Source organism: Psammomys obesus, unplaced genomic scaffold, assembly GCF_907164565.1.
Source record: "Psammomys obesus unplaced genomic scaffold, mPsaObe1.curated_primary_1811, whole genome shotgun sequence".
In the NCBI taxonomy this organism is placed as follows: domain Eukaryota; kingdom Metazoa; phylum Chordata; class Mammalia; order Rodentia; family Muridae; genus Psammomys; species Psammomys obesus.
This window is the reverse complement of record NW_026585504.1, coordinates 11789086-11805738: the sequence shown is the minus strand read 5'-3', so window position 1 is coordinate 11805738 and position 16653 is coordinate 11789086. Positions and strand designations below refer to the sequence as shown.

The 16653-nt window shown below is 38.7% G+C and overlaps 1 protein-coding gene across 11 annotated transcripts in view; it reads left to right on the top strand.

Moving 5' to 3' along the window:
• Positions 1–16653, top strand: part of Sema6d (semaphorin 6D) — a 563349-nt gene that overhangs the window by 204976 nt on the left and 341720 nt on the right. For all 11 annotated transcript variants that reach the window (XM_055622156.1, XM_055621848.1, XM_055621771.1 and 8 more), the window contains exon 3: positions 938–1018. The gene's annotated coding sequence lies outside the window, so the exon portion shown is untranslated. The remainder of the gene's footprint in view (positions 1–937; positions 1019–16653) is intronic.

The following is a 16653-nucleotide window of genomic DNA, read 5'->3' as shown; positions in this document are numbered from 1 at the left end:
GTGTGTGTGTGTGTGTGTGTGTGTGTGTGTGTGTGTGTGTGTGTGTGAGTGTGTGAGTGTGTGTGCCATCAAGGTCCCCTCACTGGACCTAGTACTCACAGATTGGCTAGGATGTTGGGTAAATATGTCTGTGTCCCTTCCTCCCACACTCAGGTCATAAGCATGTACCATGTCTAGCCTTCTCTGGGAACTGAAGTTTCAATACTGGCCTGCATGTTTCTGTGGAAGTCACCCTACCCACTGAGCTATCTCTTCAGGCTCTTGAGGCACCCCTTCATTTTTAAATATAAGGTATATCTGGTCTTTTAAGTATTTCCCAAGAGCTGCTTGTACATTAATTAAATTACTTCTCACCATCCTAACTTCAAGGTTTGCACTCTCAGGTTTACCCATAGATTCATTTTCCTTTCATTTCTGTGTGTCCATTTCTGGGTCCATATTTGTCTATCCCAGTAGTGTGGTTAGAGCAAGGCAGCCCACCCCACTTTTCAAAGTTCATCCCAAGAGAAGAGTCGGAATTTGGAGGTTGCTGTTCAGTTTGACTCTTGAATGTGTTTCGGACCCCACACCTCTTATGCACTATTCAGCAGAAGCCTGTTTGTCCTCATTAAAATTAAATTGGCCACTATTTTCTCCATAGAAATTATGCCCCTATTTATTAAAGCTAATTATGCAGTGTGCCATTTTTCTTTTCTGTTTGTATTCATGAATGCCTGGTCTCAATGGGAACATCTAGGTGAAGATCAATAATTGGTCCCTTATTAGAGCACAGGGAAGCTTCCATTGGTACACTACATTCAGCTGGGTGTAAGAGGGCTTATTATAAAGCAGGGGCAGGCTTTCACAACCCACGCTCGCTGGCAGTGCTGGACACACAGGATTAAATAATCAGCCATCAGGCTCTGTCTCATAAATGTTTTTCTTTGACTTTTGGCAGGATCTCCAACCTGAGCAGATGCCAGTTGACATGGGAACTCTGAGGCCAGCAATTTAAGGATTTTCACATTTGCTTGCAGCGGTAAGATTTAAAGATATAACAACAAAAGACAGAAAATGTTACCAAATTCTGGCTTTTTGTACAAGATGTGAAATGAAATTATTTAGGGAAATACGTTTCAATACATTTTTTTTCCTGTTAATTACCTTAGGAAAACCAAAGAAAACATAAGAGAAATCCATAATTAGTCCTCAGACATTGAACAGAGTATTGTTAGGCTGAAGATAAATAGGGAAACTAAGTAATAGCTATAGTTCCTTATGCTATACAGTTGGACCAAGAAGAGCACATGGTTTTCACCTCTGACAGTGAGCTCTTTCAACTGAGCTGAGGTATGAGTGGTCAGAGCACAGAGTGTCACTGGAAGAAAGGGGGAAGTGGCTGTTTTAAGCTCTATAGGGGACAGTCGCATCCTTATCATGAGTCTTGAGGTTGGGTTGTGAGGGAATGAAATCTGTAGTTAATTAAGTGATTGCATAAGGCGTGGCCTACACACTGGACACTTGCTGCCAATAGAGGCACATCTGTGTGCCGCAACTTCAAAGCAAAGCTGTAATGTTGTAGATATCAGCAGATGAGCTCAAATCTTGTTATTGAAAGATGGCATTAAACATGTAAGTCTTTCACTCCTACGTGTGTTTGTTTACATGTACATGTACCCACATATACAGATACACTCTTAGATCTGATGCCAAGGAATAAATGCTGAAAACATCAGCAACTAAATATTTACAATGTTCATAGATGGAGTCACAGTAACTGTATACATTCTAACATGAAGTGGGCAAGTCATCATGCCACAAGCGAATGCTCAACCTATTTCAGTTGCCATCACATTTACTTATCCACTCCAAGTTGAGACTGATCTTCATAGTGTGAGGCTATCCTCAACACATCTGGTTCTCTGAAGAATACCGTTTAAAATGGCTTCTGTACTCTTCTGAGTCTGCACTTTCACGATGCCTAGCAGCATGTCTGTGGTACATGGGCCAGGCTGTGATTCTCGCCATCTCGTTGGGCATTCTTATACAACAGGCGTAGGTTTGTATCTTTGAACTTGGAAGCAATGGATTAGACATCGTTAGCTTTTAAGTATGCTCCTCTCCCATTGTCTGCTACTTGATTCACTTATGTTGTTACAATAACACACGCGTGCTTTAATGCTTGTGTCCTTAAAGACTGCCTGTGAACAGTAAGAAATCGATGAAAACACGGGAAGCTAGAAGAGGCATTATTTAAACTGATACTAGAACTGGCAATACAACTTTACAGAACATGTTTATTTTTTTAACATTTATATAGCTAGCTATCGTTTGTTTTTGTCGTGTGTGTGTGTGTGTGTGTGTGTGTGTGTGTGTGTGTGTGTGGTCCCTTATCAGAAGGGTTGTGAACAACTTATTGGAGTCACTGCTTTCCTTCCGTCATGTGGGCTCAAGTGGTAGAACTCAGGTTGCACCGGGTTTGAGGGCACATGCGTTTACCCCCTGAACTATCTTACTGACTTCCGTTATGAGGTCTTATATCCAAAAGTCATGGTCCTTTTGAAAAAGAAAAAAAGGAAAGGAAAAAGGAAAAGGCCTTTCATATTTTATTAAATGACTTAGCTCTGCTTCCTAGGAGGTACTACCAAACCCTTATTTTCTCCACACGTGAGTTATGGTTTCCTTATCTCAATGTAGTGTTTAAGTAAACATTTTAACCAGAGTGTCATTCAACTGTAGATACTATTTAATACATTCTTATACACCTATGTACCACCAAAAATACACCCATGATAAATGTAAAGTCTTAACTTGAAGCTCCAGACCTTCAGAATGGTTGTTCTAACTTGAGATAGACGGACTTTGGGTCTGGTTGATTTTAGCTCATGATGTTTTTTATTTGCAAGTTCCTTGTAATAACATTTTAATTAAACACACACATACACAAACACTATCTTAGATCCTAGAAGAGTCAGCAATTAAGCTGAACAGGCTTTCTAAAAATCTGAAAGAGCAAGAAAAGGCAATCATTAGAATGAGGCATGGAGGGTGAGAGAGGAGAGGGAAGGAAGGAGGGAGGGAAGAAGGGAAGAAGGGAGAGAAAGGATATATTATCTATTGGCCTTAATGAAACCATAAACCTCTATGAAAATGTTCCATAAATAACTTTAGAACCACACAGTCTTCTGAGCTCTGAGCTCTATTTTTTGTTGTTGTTGTTGTTGTTGTTGTTTCTGTTTCCTTTTTATGAAGAAAGAAGATTTAGAAGGACGTGGCGGCACACACCAGGAATCCCAGCAATCAGGGAGGCAGAGGCAAGCAGATCTCTGTGAGGTCAAGGCCAGCCTGGTCTACAAGTAGAGTCCAGGCTACACAGAGAAACCCTATCTCAAACCCCACCCCCCAAAAAAGAGGATCTACCAAAGATGTTTTAAATATTATGCTAAAGATTTGCATAAGGATATGGGGAGGGTACCATAAATGTAGCCTAGAGCTTCTATCTTTTCGGAGAGCCAAGAACAACATCTTCTGGTTCCACATCTGTGATGTAATGACACTGATGACAAGACAGGATTATTTGAGAAAGGCTGTCTAGATGCTGACGGCAGAGAGGAGGAACCTTACCATGGCCTTACCCAGGCCTCTACCCAAATCCTGAAACCTTGTCTGACTTAGCTGAAGAGATTTTTACTCCCTTGCTTCTGGATTTTAAATATTCCTTAAATGTTGAGATTTGTCTATAAAACTAGGCTTAATACTAATCTTACTCTTTTGAAGAATTACCTGGAGAAAAGTAAACAAGAAACACTTTGAGGAGATTAAAATCACCACACCCGGGATTTAGCCCTAGAACCTTTGATCATCACAGACTGAGCTATGGCAGAACTGAATTTTCTTCAGGCCGGGGTGTAGCTTTGCAGTTGCTCTGAGCGCAAATACTTTTGACTTTCTTCACTGAATTATGCTAACAACAAAAGCTAATCACTCTATCTCCCCCCACCCCCCAAATTATCTGTGAATTGTCCTTGGTGTTTACCAAAGTGATTCCAATTTCAGTATTCTAGAATCACAGCTAAGATGAGAACATGGGAGACTTCGAAGGAAATGTTTACTGTGTGATCCCTGTCAGGAAATGGGAAAAAGGAGGTCTCAGGGGTTGAAGTTTCAGGAGAATTGGACTTTCTCAGACCCACTACTCTCTTAATTCCTTTCAGATGTGGACCATTTTCCAAAGCCAGTCTTCAGTTGTCTTCCTGCTGGCCATCCTCCCCACCCCATCAGTCTCCTTCACAGCTCAAAAGTGCTCTGCCTGTTTACATTTCAGGGTATTTTTTTTAAGCTATTGACCCCCAGCCCTCTGATTCCATAAATCCTGCTTCAAGTGTTTGCTCCGCAAGACAAACAACACCCCCCCCAAGCCCTGAGTTTACTCTCAGACTCCATTTCATTACAGATGCTGAAGATAATCAATATAAATTGTGGGGGCTGGTGTCAGGTAAAAAAAAAAAAAAAAAAAAAAAATTGCCTGAGCACACTATACTGTTTGTCTCTACAAAGAACTGCTGATCATATATCCTTAAGCAATGAAGCTACAATTGTTAGAAAAATATACCTAAATGATAAGCAGGAAATTTCAATAACTACACAAAGCTTGGAATATCTTCTAGGCCTCCTCGTTCATATACTAATGTCAGAAGCAATCAAGGTCTATGAATAATGGATGAAGTTAAGCACAAGTGGTCCAGATTTTAATCCAGTGTTCTGGAAAAGAACGTTAACATAATGGCTGTGGGTCAGAGGAATTGGCTGACATAGGAAATACCAGCCAGTAATATCATCCATTCCCATTTGCAGGAATAAAACTTGTACATTTTCCCAGGGGTCTCCAGTTATAAATATGTTCACCTATATGTATTACCATCCTCCAGAATGGTTCCCTTATCTGTCTCCAACCCTTAAACAAATGAAAACCTCGGTTTTGCTTTCACATCTGTTCAATTCTACCTGCATCTGTAGGAATTTCTTCTCATAAAGATTTAGTCTTCTCTTAAATCCTGGCTATAGCCCATTCTGTGCCATAGCAACTTTGAGCCTACTTTGGCTAACACAACTCTGAAGCTAATCTACAGGAACAACCAGGGAAAGTTATGAGAATGAAGTGGGAGGAAATGTCCTGATGTACAGCACCTACGTTTCCATGTGACTGTAACTAACCCAATTAGCCAGAAAATTGATGTCATGATTATTATCATCGTGGTCAATCATACTACTAAGAATCAGTGAGTCAGTTTTCTTAGAATTTGGATGATTTGAAACTTTTTTATTTATAGCGTTTCCAACTCAATGAGCACTTTCCCCCCCAATAATTGGTTTTTCTTCTATACAAAGTCAGAGTGAAGGGGAGAGATAATCAGAGAAGGGAAAGGAAGCTGATACCTTCTAGGACCCTTCCCAAGAGCAGGATCATGAGTGAAAACATGCCAGTGGAAATCCAGTTGCTCTCTAAAGCCTCAGCTCTTTTCATTGACATTTCAAAGAAACTCCAGAAACAGCTTTTCTGTTCCAGTAACCCATAGCTATTTTGCAGCTGATCAGAATGGCTAAAGAAAGAATCAGGGAGCAACCATTTCTTCAAAGTCTTCAGCTATCACTTCGATTCTTTTCCTGGTATAATAAAGTCAAAAGTGAATTTTCTTTTTCTTTTTTTTTTTTCTCAAGTTTTGCAGCTGGTAAGATGGCATAAAAGCAGGTTGACTGAGGGAAATTCTTTAGATTGAGAGCCTCTGATAGAAAGCAATCTGTTTGAGTGAAGGATGCTACTGAACTAAGGGGGAATGGGAGGAACAGCTTTTTAATATTTGTTGTCTTATCAGCCACCAGAAAGATTTCTAATTAAATTTCTAAAGCTACTTTATAAAAATATGTTACTAGAAAACATTTTATATGAGCTCTATGGTATGTGTCGGAGTTTTTTGTTAGTTGTATTTTTTTATTTTTATTTTTATTGGAAATGCAATGGTCAAGACAAGCTGAGAAACATGCATTAGATAAGCACACTATAATATATCCTAATGACAGCCAGAAAGACTTGCTCAGACTCCTTATGAGATGGTACGGGCTTTACTTTCTGACTCAACCTATCTCTACATGCACATGAAACACTTCACCTATCTGGCCAAGCTTTAGAAAAAGGGAGAGGACAAGAAAGAACATGTTTAAGAAAGAAATAAAAAGGAGATATTAAAAGTGAAACCTTTAGAGGTTACCAAAAGGGTAAGATATACCCAATAAGTAACTTCTGCTAAAGTAAAGCAGTAGCCTTAGAGTCGTTCACGGATTTGTTTTGACTTTTAGGGCTGTTGTATCCTCACTGAGCTATGTTGCCACACTATTAACAAATTACTGGGGAAACCATCATATATTGGGACTCCTCTCAAACCCCTATTTCACCAGAGGGAGATCTCAGAGTAAAATGATATGTTAGCACATGTAAAAGATGTGCTTAACTATATGCTTTATCTTACTACAGACTTTTACAGATCTAGCTTTTCCTGTATCATTCACTGAATGAATGTTTATTGATCACCAACTAGGCTTTGCAAAGTATTGTTTTATACTTGGAATACTGAACTAAACCATGCAGATAGAAATCTCTGTCTTCCTGAAGGTTCTGATGGACAAGAGAAACCTATCTGAAATACACAGGACATATCTTTGTCATTTATCTACATGTCAGATATATGTGTATCAGTAAGTGGGAAGGGAAAAGATGTAAAAGGAGGTGGTGAGGTCATGGGGATTTGACTTTTCCAGAGTGGCCTGTATGAAGCCTGTCTACATAGATATCTCTTGAAAGATAGAGGAAAGACTTGAAGGGCAGGAGGGTCCAGACCAGGCAGATATCCAGAAAAGACTGCAGCAGGCACAGAGCACAGAACATGCAAAGGCACTGAAGAGGAAAGCAGGTCCTATAAAACAAACAAAACCCAAACAAACAAATAAAACAAAACAAAAAACCCAACAACTTAAGGAAATTTAAGTGAGATCGGTTTAAGAGAGAAAATTTGTCAGAGATCATTTAATCACTCCCAAATGACTCAGCTGCCAAAGCCCTCACCTTGGGGCTGTCAACATAGGAACTGAAGGAGCAGACACAAAGTATCCAGACATAAGCAGAGCAAGTATGGTTTGGCCAGGGACAGGAACAGTTGGGTATACCACCATGGGTGTTTTTAAGAAGGCAGAGGGTAGGGATCTGTGTGTAGGTAGAGAATCTGACCTTGAAAAAGATAGTAAAAGCGTTATCTTTAGAAAGAGGGGAAGTGAGGGTAGTTAGGCAATGATAGAACAAGTTCTGTTTTGATGATCTGTCTAGCATCTGACACATTAGGCTTACCCAGCCCAGGCACAGAGGGGCCTCCTGTATGACTTAATAGGGGTCAAAGTTTTACCTGGGAAGTACAGCGACCTGGTAAAGGAGCTACGATGACATAAGAGGAAGTATGGAAGACTATCCTGAGAGGATTTTATGGTAGTGACACAGAAATGATGGCATCTATGTTCGACATTAAAGGGCTTAGGTACTTACTATCAGAATAAGGGGAATCTTAATTATAAAATGGAGTTTTTAAAGTCGAGATTTTTCAGGGCTTCAGTTATTGATAATCATGAAATGCAAATGTGACTATGAAAGTCCACTTTAAGAAGAAAGTGGACAATAAAACCACACACACAAAAAAATCCTAAAACCAAGAGGCTAGTATAAAATAAGGTGTGTGCATCAAATAGGAAAATGGGTGAGATTTTGAGTGTCGTATGACTTTCTCTCTCTCTCTCTCTCTCTCTGTTTGCTTTGTCTTACTACCCTAACATAAAGGTGCTGTAAATAATGAGCATTCAGTAAATGTAATTTAGTACATTTTATCATCCACTCCTTGACTTTCTTTCGCTTTAGTTTATTACATGATTTTTCACATTTTTGTTTGTTTCTTTTTTTCTGGCCATGTTGAATGTTTGTGCCATCTTTTTATTGAAGAATTTGCAGCCTTAATTTTCTCAAAATTCAGTGTGCACTGTGTTAGTTTCCTGGTTGGGATGGGGACGTCGTAGGAGCCTTCCTTGGATGTGGAAGCTCTGAAGAAAAGGGGACAATGATATGGATGACAAATCTAGATAAATTCTTAAAGAGTGGATGTGAAAGGTGAGCTGGTGGGAGCTGGTGACATGATGTTTTCACAGGTCCAATGTTTACCAGTACCCAATTACATACATGGGCCTGGCAAGGGACAACATAGGCACCTAATTTGTGTGCTTTCCAGAATCTCTCCATCACCTAAAATTCAACAAAATAAAATTCTTTTGTTTTCATATAATTATAAACATTTCATTTCTTGCTTATGATTTTATTAATCTTCCTTCCCCAACAGACATTTAAGAAAATTAAGAATTGGGAAAAAGAACATTGCTGATAAACAATAAGGCTAAAGAGGCCATTTGTTTATTTGTTTATGTATTTTTGCTTATTTTCTTTGAGGCTAAAAACCAGAAGAGAAGTGGTTTAAAATTAGCACCTTCTTGCTCTCCTCTCCCCTCGTCTCCTTTCCCCTCCTCTCCTTTCCCCTCCTCTCCTCTCCCCTCCTCTCCTCTCTTCTTCCCTCTCCTCTCTAGCTATCACCCTCCATCCCTCTCTTTCTTCCCCCTCTCTCCCTCCTCACATTGTATATTGCTATTTGTCTCATCTATCATTACATTAAAAAACAGACTTAATAACTGCCATCTTTAAGTGATGAAATGTGTACGATTAAATGTGAAGTGACAGAGACAATTGAAACAGATAAGTCTCCAAGCTCAGTTTCCTGACTGGCCCTGTCTTTTTAAAACAACTATATATTCTGTGTCATTAGAGGAGCAGAGAGAAAAGAGAACACTCGCTGCCTGGCTGTGCCTGTGTGCTCATCCTTTCACACTTCATTAGAGGCTTCAGCCAGCTTCGGTGCTCAGGCAGTATTGCTCTTCTGGAGTTAGAAAAAAACTTGAATGAGGGTGTGATGAATGTCCACATTAAATTGGGTGCCCCTCCTCCTTTTAATTAAGTTCATTTGAATCTAATTTCATACTTTTACTTGAGTAAACCATCTGACTCCAGCTGTTGGATGCGCTTTTTTTGTATTTCTGTTCTCACATAATCGTACCTGTAAAAGATTTATAGCTACATGAGGCATTCTGGAACCTTTCAGAGCATTTTTGGCATATGTTTCATGGATGGCCTGGCAACATGAGCAATTAACATCCTGAAATGTTGTTCCACTCTCTGGAATATTATTTTATGGGACAAGTTATTTTTATTAGCTTGAACTTTAAACAAATAATCATCTTAAAGGAGACATTATCATCACAATAACTCAAATGAGATGGAAGGCCGATCCTCAAAGGAAATAGTTGAGGGTGAGAGGGAAAGACCACTAGGCTAAAAAGCTTTATAAGTAAAAGGTGAGGACCCCACCTTTTTTAAAAACAAGAGATGCAAGCATAGCTCACGTGCCTTCTGTTCACCCTGAGTCACAATAACCTGTGTGCAGCGTATGAGTTGACGCCGTCATAGGTAATGTGTGTGTGTGAGTGATTAGAGTTAATACTAAGTCATGGGTGATGAGAGTGCAGTGTTCAGGGTTGGCTTTCGGATCACAAGGATGTTTTTGAAGTGCTTATTGTTGACTTGAGTCATGAATAATATATATTGAGCGATTGGAGCTGATGTTCAGCTGTGGTCAATGTGTATTCAGTGCTTCAGATTGACTTAAGATATGAGCAACATGTGTGTGTGTATGTAGTGTTGGGGATTAACTCTTGCTCAAGGACAGTATGTTTGGAGTGCCTACAGTTGGCTCTGAGCCATGGAAAATGTGCAGGATTTGGGTTGATTCTGAGTCAAGGATCATATGTGTACAGGCTTCGGAGTTGATCTGAGTCATAGGTACTGCACACACAAGGCCTACAGTTGACTGAATCATGAACAATATCTGTGCAATGCTTATGACCGACTCTAAGACAGTGGTAGTATGTATGCCATGTTTAGGGGTTGGCTCTGAGTCCTGGGCAGTGCGTTTGCAGGACCTGATGTTGACTCTGAGTCAAGAACAATGTGTGTGCAGGGCCTGTGATTGATGCCACGTGAAAGGCAGTGTGTGTGCATAGCTCCTGCACATCTCAGAGGATGCTGGAGGGCCCCTCGCCTACTTTTCAAGGGAACATTTCCAATCAACGCTCAGTGAGAGAGCGCTGCGGGGACAGAGAGCCTTCTTAGCATTGCCTCTTTTACAGACCCAACATGGAGATCCTCACGGGAGCAGGTACGTATTTCATAATCACTTTATGGCTTTAAAACTTACAATTCAGACTTTCCCCATTGATAAATGCCCCCTGTCAGGCATTCTTAACAAGGAAAAGGGCTGCTAGTAAATAGCTTTTCTCGTTAGAACTCTGTGAGTGTTTACAATTGTTCTCCGTCTGTCTCCTTGCTTCCTTAGTCAAAGCATAGCTAATAACATACTTGACAACCCACCTGGGACCTCGTCTAATGAAATCCCAAGTCCTCATCAAAGAAACATATACTGCAATTAGACCTTTCAATGAGATCCTAAAGAAAACAGCAACTACAAATTCACAGAATCAAAGAATCAATTTTTTTCCTCAAGTGAAAAATTGTACTTCATGTTTTAGATATCTTAGAGTCTGTCTTGATGTGTAGGAAATATTCACCATTGCAGTAACAAATTAAAGTATGGATTTTTCTTCAGACTTAGGGGGCCTGGCAAACAAACTTTAATTTTATTTTTTCACAGTCTTGCTTTTTTTTTCCTGCACAAGTGTGTGTATGAGCATATTTTGGGGATAAACAGTATCTAAAATCTACTAGAGTTTGCCGATACTGTTTCCAAATATTCTTACTGTGAGCACGAACAAAAGGTGAAATAACTTAAAAAGCAACACTAACTTTTGGGACCGTGCAAACCCTATTTTCCTTAATTTATAGAAAAGCAACACAAATTGTATCTACCTTAGAAATGTAAAAAGCAAGAATTTAAAATATAACAAAGATACTAAATGGTTCATACATTCTAAGTGAAAAAAAAAGGAAGCTTGTTATGAAAAATAATGCAGCACAGTGATTTCTATGCCTTCTACAGATGTACAGATCAAGGTACAGAAGTTTTTAATTAAATGACATTTGGATCTCTCCTAGATCTTCATCGAATTGCAGTATGTGCATTGATGATTCAATGAAAATAAGTAAGAATAAATGCCCAGCCATTGGTTCACTGATTTATGATTTGACTGATTTATTCATCTATGTGTGAGTACTTCTCAGGGCAGACCAAGTGGTACAGCAGAGCTGGAGAGCCCTGAAGGGAACATCACCCCTAGAACCTACTGGCAGGGAAAGACAATATGCCTGAACAGGAAATGTGAATCCGGTCTTGAGCATCTATGTTCAGCTAGGAAGCTAATGGACGAATGAGGGCCTCTTGTGAAAGAAGAGTTAGCTCAAGAGCGTGATTTAGCATCATCTGGTCCCTAGGCACAGCTCTAGTGTGATTTTGTGTTCTTCTTCATCTTCAGGAATTCAGAAAGTAACTGGATTTGAATAGAAAGGAGTTTTCCTTACAAAATATGATGACAGGTTAGAGTTAAGAAGGGATTCTTTTTCTTCAGTGCATAAGCTGGGCTCTGTTCTACTTGCAGCCCAGTGAACATCTGGTCTTACTTCTAATGATTCCTGGCTGTGTGTTTCTAGGTGTCAGCATTTTATAGGACTCAGAGAGAAATCCTATGAGATACTTCTTAAAGACACTGCATGGGCTGATGAATTTGTGCTTTGTCCATTTGCCCATTTCTTGAAAGCCATTTTTCTATTTTTTTTTAAGGTTTCCAAAATGTATACACTAAGATTTGGTTTCTGTTCTTTAGCATTAGTGGGGACTGTGATCCCTGAATGAGAGAGTTATAACAATTACTTTGTGTGTGGCGGGGGCGGGGGGTGTTGCTGATGAACACCACCCATTTGATCAGAACCTGCCAGGTTTCTTACATAAAGAAAAACATAGTGCAGTCAGATTTGATAATCAGAACCCCACATGGAGGTATTTTGATTACCTGAACCAAAAAATGTGGGGTGTGTGAAGACCTTAAATAATAACATCTAAATAAGGAGGGAAAAAACATGAAGACTATTGGAGGTAAAAATTTTTTCTTGAGTTGCTAGTTAAAACCATGGAAACAAGAGGAAATACATGAAGATAGATTTTGATCTTTTACCGACATTTTCTTTGTTGCATAAAAACACATCCCTGGTGCGTACTTCCCAAAGAGGGCAGAGTCTCCAACTTGTCATTCACATAAAAACACAATGTCAAATATTTCCCCCAAGTGTGGCTCAATGCTGGCAAAGACTAGCTTTGAAGTGGGCCCCTAACATCCTAATAACGACATTGATTCCATTTCTCCTAACCTTTGTGGCAAGAATTCTAAAACTTGTATAGTTCCTCCATGCCAGTTTCAAGTCATAAATCTGAAGAGAACATTTTCTGTTAAAAGACATAATCATCATTTTTATGATAGCATATAAATGGTAGAAATCACATGCTTCTTTATATGCGTTAAACTATTGTAAAAAAAGGAATTAATAAGTCAGGTATCAGACACAATTTCAAATACCAGCGGGGTGTAATAATACCTATTTGCATTTTCTTTGTGATAGTGTTGAGAGATGATTCATTTTCAATGACAGCATTGTTCACGGAACCACTGATGTAGGGAGAAAAGAGGCAGCTGTGGAGAGGAGTATTGCTCAATATTTGTGTTTTAAGACCCAAATCTCAGGAGGTATTGGTTGATATAATAAGCCCTTGTTTGGGAAACACACTGTTTACACGTGCCTAGTATGTACCATGCAGTACTCAAGGAGGACAACAGCGTGGAAGACGGTACACTTGACCTGCTCTGGCCTAGCAGTTCTCAGTCTTCTTACACTTTTTTCAGTCATGTTCCATAACATTCTGTGAGACTATGATCATGAAAAACACTCCAAAATCCAAGGCAAAGAATACGGTTACCTTCCCTAATTTAGAGATGGCCGATGAAACCAAATTCTAGAAGACTTAGTGCTTAAAGGCCTTTCATTTGCCACAAAATACTTTCATTTCTAGTATTTATCATTAGCATTATTACCCACTCCAGAGGTGTGACCCAGAAACACTGATAAAATTTTTACTTACCGCCTAAAGCTTTTCCTAAATAATTGGATTCTCATGTCTGTAGTCGTCCTCTGAAGAGAAACTTCTTGCCTCCCAGCTGTCTCTTTCTTCTGTATTTCCCTTTCTTGTCATATTTCTCTTTAAATCTCTCTATGAAACCACTGTATTGAATGAGTGCGGAAAATAGATAGCTTATCATGATTTTACTGGAAATGCTTTGAATTTTCCCTGCTAAAATAAAATGTTGGCTATCGATTTGTCACATGTAGCCTTTATTATGTTGAGATATAGTATCTTTACTCCCAGTCTCTTTGAGATTTTGTCATGAAGGAACGTTGAATTTTTGTCAACAGCCTTTTCTCATATGCTAAGATGAACATTTATGTGATATATTACATGTATTAATTTATCTGTGCTGGACCAACCTTACATCTCTGGAATGAAGCCAATGATTATGGTGGATGGTCTTTTGGATTCTTTTTTAAAAATATTTGTTTATTTGTTTGCTTATTTATTTATTCAGTGCCTGCATGTGTGCCTGCGTGCAAGAAGAGGCCCCCAAATCTCTCTTATAGATGGTTGTGAGCCACATGTGCTTGCTGGGAATTGAACTCAGGACCTTTGGGAGGACAGCCAGTGCTCCTAACCTCTCAGCTATCTCTCCAGCCTTTGGATGCATCCTTTCTTCAGTTTATACTTATGTAGATGAGAATTTTTGCATCTATGTCCATCAGGGGAGATTTTTCTATAACTTTTATGATGTCTTTATCTGGTTTTGATATCAAGGTAATACTTTTTTTAGTCATATAATTGAGTTAGGTTGCTTTCTATTACTGTGGTAAATTTCATTACCAAAAACAACTAGGAAGGAAATGGATTATTTGGCATTCCAATCTATGAAAGCCTAGCAAGGAACTCAAGGTGCAGGGCAGGGACATGGAAGCAGGACCTGGAGCAAAGACTGGAGCAATACTGCCCATTGGCTTGTTCCCCAGGCTCATCTTCAGCTACCTTTCTTAAACAAAGCACCACCGCCTGCCCAAGAGTGGCACTGTCCACATCAATCAATCAATAAAATGTTACACATATAAGCCTATAGGACAGTCTGATGGAAATATTTTCTCAATTGAAGTTCCCTCTTCCTAAATGACCATGGATGTGTCAAGTTGAAAAATCTGTTACTAGTCAGAGCAGTGTTGTCCCTGTCTGTTTATGGAATAGTTCCAAAAGCACCAGTGTGTGCTCTACTTACAAGATCTGCTGTGAACACATTTGGGTCAAGATTTTTATTTTTAAATGGGAGATTTCTTTTAAATACCACCTTAATCTCATTGCCTGTTAAAGATCTATTTAAATTGTTTATACCATCTTGATTTAATTTCAGTAAGTCATATGTATCTAGAAATTCATTCATTTCTTAGAGAGTTCCCAATATAGTAGTATGCACTAATGATATTTTGAATTTTAAGAAAGGTTCTAATGGGTTTTCTGAACCTCATTGGTATATATTCTAATGTCTTCATTTTATCTCTAATTTTCCTAATTTGTGTCCTCTCTTTCTTTAGATTAGGTTAGCTAGGGATTTGATAGCTATGTCTTTTCAAAGAATCAATTTTGTTTCATTCATTTTTTTTTTTTGTGTGATCCTATTTTCATTTTCATTTCTTAAATCTGCCCTGGTTTTAACTGTTCGTTTCTTTCTACATATTTTGAGTTTGCTTAATCTTGCTTTTAGGAAGCCTCATGAGACATCGTCACTTATGGGAGGTGCCCCTGACTTTCCAGGGTGAGCAGTCACGTTGGAAACTCCCCTCAGGACGGCACTTATCGTAGCCCATGGTCTTGCATCTTGGTGGGTTTTCATTTTTATTAGATTCTATGAATTAAAAACAAATTCTTAGTATTTTAGATGACATAAATTATCCTATAGTTTGCTACTTAATCCTCCTGAGTTTGTGTATGTTCTTCAGTTTCTCTTTCTGTTGATTCCTAGTTTTATTCCACTGTGATCAGAGAAAATGTAAGTGAGTATTTCACATTTCCTCTCTTTATCGATGCTTTCTCTGTGTATGCGATCTATTTTAGAAAATGTCCATGAGTAAGAAGAATATGCATTCTTGGTGTTTGGGCGGGATCTTCAGCTGTCTCTTAGGTCCATTTGGTATATAATTTGACTTTGATATTTCTCTGTGTTTTTCTTTCCTGTTTGTAGGTCAAGGTTTTATAAATTGGAGAAAATAGAGTACCAAGTCTCACACTATTATTGTCTTGGCATTAATCTGTATATCTGTATTCAACTGTATTTGTTGTATGAAAGTGAATGTAACCATATTCAGTGTGTATATGTTAAATATTGTAATGTCCTCTTGGCCAACTGCATCCTTAATTTGTATAAAGAAGTGACTTTTTTTTTGAAGAACTTTGTCATATATTACAATAGCATAATAGTGATGCCTTCCTGCTTCTTCTTTCCATCTAGTTGCATATCTTTTTTTTTCTATCACTTACCCCTATGGTTAGCTCTATAGTTGATAACATTGTGTTTCTTGGCTGCAACAAATAGATGGATCTTGGTTTGAAACCCAATCTGAAACTTTGTGTCTTTTGATTAGAAAATTGAAACCCTTAATATTCAGGTCACCATTGAAACAAAATATTAATCATTGCCATTTTGTTGACTTTGTGGTGTTTGGTGTTTTCCTATTTTCATTTGCTGTAGCCTTGTCAATGTATTTATTATTATTTTTTTTAGTTGAAAGGATTCCTTTAAGTTTCTTCTGTAGATCTGACTTCATGCTCATGAATTCCGTTAGCCTGTTGTTGTCATTGAAAGTTTTGCTGTTCTCTAAATTTTGGAAGATAATTTTGGTGGGTAAAGTATTATAGGTTGCATTTGTCCTTCAGAATTTGAAATAGACCAATCCAAGCTATCCCAAAATTTAAAGTGTCTATTAGAATCTGCTGTTATTCTTAAGAGACTTTCTTTATGTGTGACTTGGTATTTCTCTTAATGCATTCAATACATGTTCTTCTGCATATTTAATGTTTTAATTACACTATGATATGGAAGGTTCTTTTCTTGCCTTGTCAGTTGTTATTTTCTTTTCTTTCTTTCTTTCTTTCTTTCTTTATTTATTTATTATTAGTTACAGTTTATTAACTTTGTATCCCAGCTGTATTGTATCCCCTCCCTTATTCCCTCCCAAACCCTCCCTCATCTCCTCCCTGCCCCTTTCCAAGTCCACTGATAGGGGGGACCTCCTCCCCTTTCATCTGACCCTGTTTTATCAGGTATCTTCAGGACTGGCTGCAAAGTCCCCCTCTGTGGCCTAGCAGGACTGCTCCTCCCTTGGGAGGTGGGGAGGTCAAAGAGCCTGCCATTGAGTTCCTGTCAGAAATAGTCCCTGTTCCCCTTACTATC